Source organism: Epinephelus lanceolatus, chromosome 13 (assembly GCF_041903045.1).
Source record: "Epinephelus lanceolatus isolate andai-2023 chromosome 13, ASM4190304v1, whole genome shotgun sequence".
Lineage (NCBI taxonomy): Eukaryota > Metazoa > Chordata > Actinopteri > Perciformes > Serranidae > Epinephelus > Epinephelus lanceolatus.
This window is the reverse complement of record NC_135746.1, coordinates 32,031,390-32,038,587: the sequence shown is the minus strand read 5'-3', so window position 1 is coordinate 32,038,587 and position 7,198 is coordinate 32,031,390.

Below are 7,198 nucleotides of genomic sequence, written 5' to 3'. Positions count from 1 at the left end.
ATGCAAATGCGCCGCCTTTGAACTGTGTAAAGTGGCATAATGGGATGATCCATAAATTATTAATCAGTGTTGGTTTAGAGCTGAGCCCAGAGGACGGCTGACATCACCGCTGCACAAGAATCACAGCGAAGAGATGAGCGTTTTTTTTTTTTCTTTTTTCTTGAGCTGAGCAACACAAGGTTTCTTACAACTGACTGTAAAAATGTGCAGGCTTATATTATTTTCAGTCTTGAAATGTTTTAACAAGTGATAAGTGATGAATTGAATTTGTAGTGATGAACTTACAGAAAATGATCACCGAACTCCCCTATGGCATTTTTCCATTCTTGGTTTTATGGCCCGCAACTTTACCGCTTTGATTGTTTTTGGACGCAGCAGGCAGCTGTTTTCAGCAACAAAGCTGTAAAAGCCACTATATGCGGCCTGCTCAGCAGCAAACAGCAGACAGACACAGTTAGACACTAGCTGATGAACATAGTGGAGCATTTAGCAGCTTAAGTGACAGATATTACCCCCAGGAAACAGAGCTAAAGGGAAAGTGAATACTGGACTTACATTAATTAATGCCCAGAAACAACAACAACAATGAACACAATTAAAACAAACAAAAAAAAGAAAAAGAGACCATATGAGTGAAGCACAAATAGCAAGAAAAAACATCCAAGCAAAACAATCCACTTCTGAAATGCTCCAGGCATGGTATGACAGCATGCAGCAGACAGAACAAAACCTCTTGGCAGCCGCATTTAGTAGCCTAAAGTTGTCCCTCCTGGCTCCCTTAAGGCCATGATACACCAAGCCGACGGTCCGCCATCGACCAAAGTCGGGCTGTCAGTGAGCGTCTGTCGGCCTAGTATTTGCAATGTGTCCCGCACCGTCGGCCCTTCTGTGTCAGCGGCTTTTTGGACGATTGAGCATGTTGAATCGGCGGCGGAGCTAGTCGTGAGAGAGATCACTCTGATTGGCTGTTCAGGTTTTATTCCCTCGTCCCTGTAGCGAATGAATCTGCCTGTAGTGAAACCAGGGCTAACCGGTGCTTCCTCCTCAGGCTCCACTTCACTCAGCTGCTTGACAGACCCGCTGCCTCTCCCATTTTAACCTGAATAACAAACCGGAGCTAGCTGGAAGCGGCTAGCAGAGCGTTAGCCGCAGCATGACCGGAGGGAAGCACAGCCAGTTAGCCTCCGCTAGCTTCCCAGCTAGCCCCGGCTCTCCATTTGGATTCAAACGGAGAGCCGGGGATAGCTGGGAGCGGCTAGCGGAGCGTTAGCTGCAGCATGACAGAGGGACGCACAGCCAGTTAGCCTCCGCTAGTCTCTGAGCTAGCCCCGTCTCTCCGCTTGGATCCAACCGGAGCACCGAGCCTTGGTTTGTTATTCAGGTTGAAGTGGGAAGAAGCAGTGGGTTTAGCGGGCAGCTGAGTGAAGCTGAGTGAAGTGGAGGCTGCGGAGGAAACACCGGGACCGTCTGAATGTAATAGTCCGTGGAGGTGAGCGGTGCTTGGCTGCACAGATAGGTAACACCTTGGCTGTCAGGATGTACCACTCTGTCTCTCACGCAGGCGCAGAACGTATGTGCCATTTGGCCGTCTGACGTAGTCCGTGTAGTGTGTTCAAATGCAACTGACACAGGGTGACGTGAGGCAACATAGACGACGCAACAGTTGGCTTTCGTCGCTGCTAGTTCTTTGATGTCGGTTTGGCGTGTCCGCACCTTTACAGTCAAGATGGCAGCAAAGACAACAAAAACGGGGACTAATAAAATTCTAACAAAAAATTCATCTCGTGTTGTGTCTAATTGTGGTGGATCATAACATATCGGGTATGGAATTAATCTCCAAATGCTCTGGTTCACAATAAGACCAAACTTTTTTATTGGTGTCACTTTTTGAGCCACAGTGAAAGCCAAAATGCGGGTCCAGAAAGTGTGGCAATATGAACCAGGCAACATATCCTCATACAACTGTTTGTTTGATATCCTATGAAAATGCACCCACAACAGCTCCTTGATATCCAAATTAGGGACCCAAGCATGACGTTACGTCCTTAATGTTAAGTTACATGATTAATGTAAAGTTACAGAGTTTAGGTTTAGGAAAAGAATCAGGGTGTAGACATACCTTAAATGACTCAAAATCTACACAGTTCCAAACACCGGTCTCCTGGAGAAAGTCCTGTGTTTTGTGACCCATCCATCACCCCAACCTGCCTCCTAACTGGACAGCTCAGGACACTTTCCTTCTTTAACCGGGATTTATACTTACGGCAGACCCTACACCATAACCTACACCTTACACCATAGCCTACACACATCGCCTGCGCCACTGTGAGCATTTATACCTGTGCAGTGGTGTGTCTGTGTCACTCTGCAGTTACACCTCCAAAACACTAGTTGGCGGTGGGGTTTCTGTAATGTGCTGCAAAGTTTAGTTGATTCAAATCACACATTAAACACACATTAAACATGGCTTAATAGAAACCATTTCAAACACAAGTACACAAATTGGCTTTACTATAAGTCGCCGCATTCACAGACAAAGCACTTGTCTTTGTTTGGATGTATTTCCCCCTCAAAGAAAACATGCTAATGTTATTAGCACAAGCCTATGGCATTTTACAATGTATAAATTAGCCTAGTGGCTAGTGGAGATTTCCTCTTCTTATATGAAGCCAGGGACAACAGCAACATTTAATAAAGGTAACATTACAAAATTTGGCTTTTACAACTCACAAGCTTCACCAGCAAAACAACTGACCACGTTTTCCAAACAAATATAAGATGCTAACGTTATTAGCACAAGCCTATAGCATTTTACATCGTATAAATTAGCCTAGCAACAAGCAGAGATTTCCTCTGCTCATAGTATGAAACCAGGATAAATCCCTAAGTATAAGGAAGGATACATCACACACAAGACTTAAAATGCTATTTTTGTGGAGGTTTTATTAACTACACAATTTGTTGTTTCTTATCTGTGAAATTAAAGTAAATAAAAGCTTTGTTTCCATTGAGGGAAATGGTTTTCAGCTCACAAAAATAAACAGGAGGTCTGCATCGCCATAACGTGTAGTTACATTTCAGGCTATGGCGTAGGGTATGTCATGGCTCTATTTTTTCTCTTAAATAACTGTCTTTACAGTGTGTTGATCTTTACTGGAGCCTGACTGACTGAAAAAAAAGTCTACAAAGAAGGATATGTAAGCTGTTATGAAAAACTACAATCACCTCATCAAACTGTCAGTTCTTCTCACAGTCTTTAGAGCGAACTTAAAATAAGATGCCTCGTTAAAATTGACTTTTCAGCTCGTTTGGCATGCTGAGCACAAAGAATCGTCTCCAGGTTGCACTAATCTCCTTCTACCTGCCTTTGGACCCCGCGGGGGCCTCTCTCATTGTTTGGAAAGCTGGATTAGCGACGCTCTGAGTGACTCGGCATTATTGTGTTGCGTTGTGGAACTTCCCAACGCCACCATTTCCACAGGGATCCATGCCACATGCTGTCCGGGCTAGCGCGCTAGCTAGCAGGCAGGAGAAGCCAGTGTCGTGGCTGATAGGCTGGCAGGCTGGCAGGCTGCTGGGCCGCCAGGCCAGAGCCCACTGCAAGAAATGACCCTCTGGAAGAGTCTCAGAATCTGCTTCTATTACACAAAGTAAAAAAAAACAATAAGCAAATATATACAGAGACTACTTACATTTAAATGTAAATGGCTTTTCAACACAGCTATGTAACAGTCAGAGGGCATTGTTTGTTAATAATGCATTATCATATTTTCCATAGAGCCTCATGGGGATGCAACCCTCATCCTGAGGCAACTCTGTCCCCCTGAAAAACATGTATTTGGATTTGGAATATGTTCACTGGCATTTTTTGGGAGGGTTGCTTCTTGAGTCCTGCATGTGATCAGGTTTTGATACTAAAACACTTTGGTTAAAGGACAGGTTTAATCCTATAACAATTATCAGGTCTCCATATCAACACTGAAACAGGTTTTGGTTGCTGTAGTCATTCCTTTTGGTCATACTATCCAAGATCCCTCATGTGCTTCCAATGTAAGTGATGAAGGACAAAATGCACAGTCCTCCTCCTGTGTCAAAATATATCAGAAGTTTATCTGAAGCAAACATGAGGCTTCAGCTGCCTGAGTTACACAAATAAAGTGGATATCCTCCAAAGTTTCAGTCTTTTTTCATACAAAAACCCCTCTTTGTGTTTTCCTGGACAGTTTCCTCACCAAATGAAGGCCTCAGCAGTTACAGTTTTTGTTGTGGCATGTGACTGCTGTTATGGGACAGACTTAAAAAAATTGTGAACTGTCCTTTAAGATAAGGGAATGCTGGTGGTTTTGGTCAAAGATCGAAAAAATTTAACATGTAGTTAAGAGTTGATTATGACACAAAGGATTCCTTGTTCAGTTAAGAACGTGCTGTTGTGCTGAATTATTATTATTTTGAGATCACATAAAGCAATAATACATAACTCTTTATTATCATTATCATTATTATTATACTTATTTATACTTGAATATTAGTACATTCTCATGCACAATCCTTCCCCCTTATTTTTTAATTTTCTGCATAAAAACAGCTATTTTTTTTTCTTTTTTTTTCTATTAATGATTCTTACCTTTTGTAGTGTTTATTTATTTATTTATTTATTTATTTATTTATTTATTTATTACAGCCTCTTAGTTAAAGTTGGTTTCACCAGTAAGAATTAACTGGTAATTATCTCTCCGATAAATCAGCTGCTGTTGTTTGAACTTTAACCTCACAGCTCTTTGACTGAAAACATGAATTCTAACTCACTTGTCCAGAGTGACATTTTTTGCAGCATGTGTGTGGTGGCCAGACTCGGAGCAGCTGGTCAGTTAGCAGGCCACATCAGCGTCAGGCCGCCTCACTGATAATGGGATTAGTTTAAGCCAGGCAGCAGGGAAAGCAGAGAGGGGAGGTGGGGTGGGGGAGACAGGGGATGAGTGGGCAGAGGGAGGAGGAGAGGGGGGATTGTCACCATACACACAACACTGAACCCCAAAATACTAAAACTCATAACTGTACTCTACAGAGCCTGGAAACTGCAGGTATGTCGGTCAAGCTTCTTTAGTGGAAGAATGGAAGACAGTTGGTCACGCTGAGATCAACACTTAACACTTCTTCCATCAGAGTAAAGATGAGTTTCTTTTCTATTTCAAACAACCTGTCTGTGCTGTTTAAAAATGAATGCTCACAAACTTATATGTCACGTAATCAAATGGTCCTGAACATGGTAAAACAGGTATCTTGACAATGAAAAATAGTCCTTATATCCTCAAAATCTTTGCTGTGAAATGTAAGTTAATGTCCAAAAAGCAAGCAATACGTTTTTTAGAGTGCCATGTTTTGTCTATTTATAAAACGCTTTTCATTTTGATTTCTGAATTGTCTTATGAGGTTACAGACTGCATTTGGCCCCGCAGTTCATTTCTATGCAAAATAGGGTGGGACACATTCACTTAGATAGTTTGAGAGGAGCAGGACTGACCTTTCATTCAGGAAATATTGTTCAGTTATACTTATAACTGCAGGCTGACATAATACAAGGTTTCATCACTTTTGCACTTTCCTCCTGCTTCCTCTCTTTGCTTTTCTTAACCTTATTTTCTAGCTCATCTGAAAGCATCAGAATCCTTGTTCTTCCAATTTTGTGCTTGTTTGTCCGAAGGCCTCATGAGCTGTGAAGTGATGAAGCTTTTTCTAGATCAAACAAGTCCAGTTGCTTTTGACTTGAAGATGTCTTCTGATTGCCATTCTTTTTTTAAGATTCGAGATTAAATTTGAACTGTAGACATCTGTATTTCTGTACTGAGACATGTTGATTGTGCTTCTATTTTTTCCCCAAAAAGAATGAGAAGAAGGAAAAGAAGAAGAAGCCTACAGAAGGGACTCTCACCAAGCAGTCTCCGTTTTGGATGTGGTTGTTGTGCTGCATTTTGTGTAGCTCTCAGCTTGAACAGTAGAGAACAGGATCAGGACTAGCTTCAGCCACTGGCCTGACAATAACTTCTCCCCATCTCTCTTTTTCCTAACAGCTCCCTTTCTTTTCTTTCTTTCCCCCCTTTCTTAGCTTGCTTATCTTGGAGAAATGATCCCACTGAATGGCCGGTACATACCGTGATATTTACAACTATTTGTTTTAACCTAACAAAGATCAAAACCAGGCATTACACAGCTTCAATCTTTACAGTGTCCGGCCAAAGTAGCAAAATGCTTGCTGCATGTAATCGTACTGAGTATCAGGAGCCTACAGTTTTACAATATCTTCCTGTTGATTGCTCACATCTTACAGCTTAAAAGCTCAGTTTTTCAGTTTAGCAGATTGAAAAACTAAGTTGTGGATCATTTACCCTGTTGGTAGTGCATCCAACCACAAAGCAGTTTTTAGGCATTTTTCTGTTATTTGCTAGCAGACCTAAATGACAAGGAGGCATCCTCACGCAATACAAAGTCAACGGACGTGATGTATTTTTAACGTGGTCAGCTTTCTATCAGATGTTTTATGTAATGAAAATGTTAATTTATTGGATTCCTCTATGTCATTGTCCTTGTACAAAGAAAGTACTTAGAAATGCTCTGTTGTCATAATCATTTGTAGCAACACTGATCGCTCTTGGAAACCATGCTCTTGGAACGGCAGTTGCTTTATACTTGAATTTTAACTGTATACTTACATGGTGACATTTTTCTGAATTGTAGTTACCAAAATGTATTGACATATTTGAGTGTTGTATTGTACTACTCCTATGTCTTCCGGGTATGGTTTTCATATAAGTCTGTACAGGTTTCTACCACACCCTATCATTCACTTTTTAATATTTTCATTCCCTTTTGTTTTGTAATTATGTATATGTATGTGTGTATGCACTCTGTGTCCATTGGCGCGTGGAGCAGTATGTCAACCCAATGCTGACTTTACTTTTATAGCTATAATGCAGTGGTGTGTCTAATTAACTGTAATGGGTATTTTTGAAGGGGTGGCAGGGCCATGGCCTGATAAAATTGCTTTGTTCCTTAAAATTAATGTAGTCTCTCAAGTAAAAGCTGTATATTTGTCTTTTTAAGGAAAGGAACAGTCTATTGGATAAACAATGAATCGTCCAACATGTATTTACAGATACAAAACACATTATAACAGGATTTTTGTGGAACTCAAAAGGTTAAC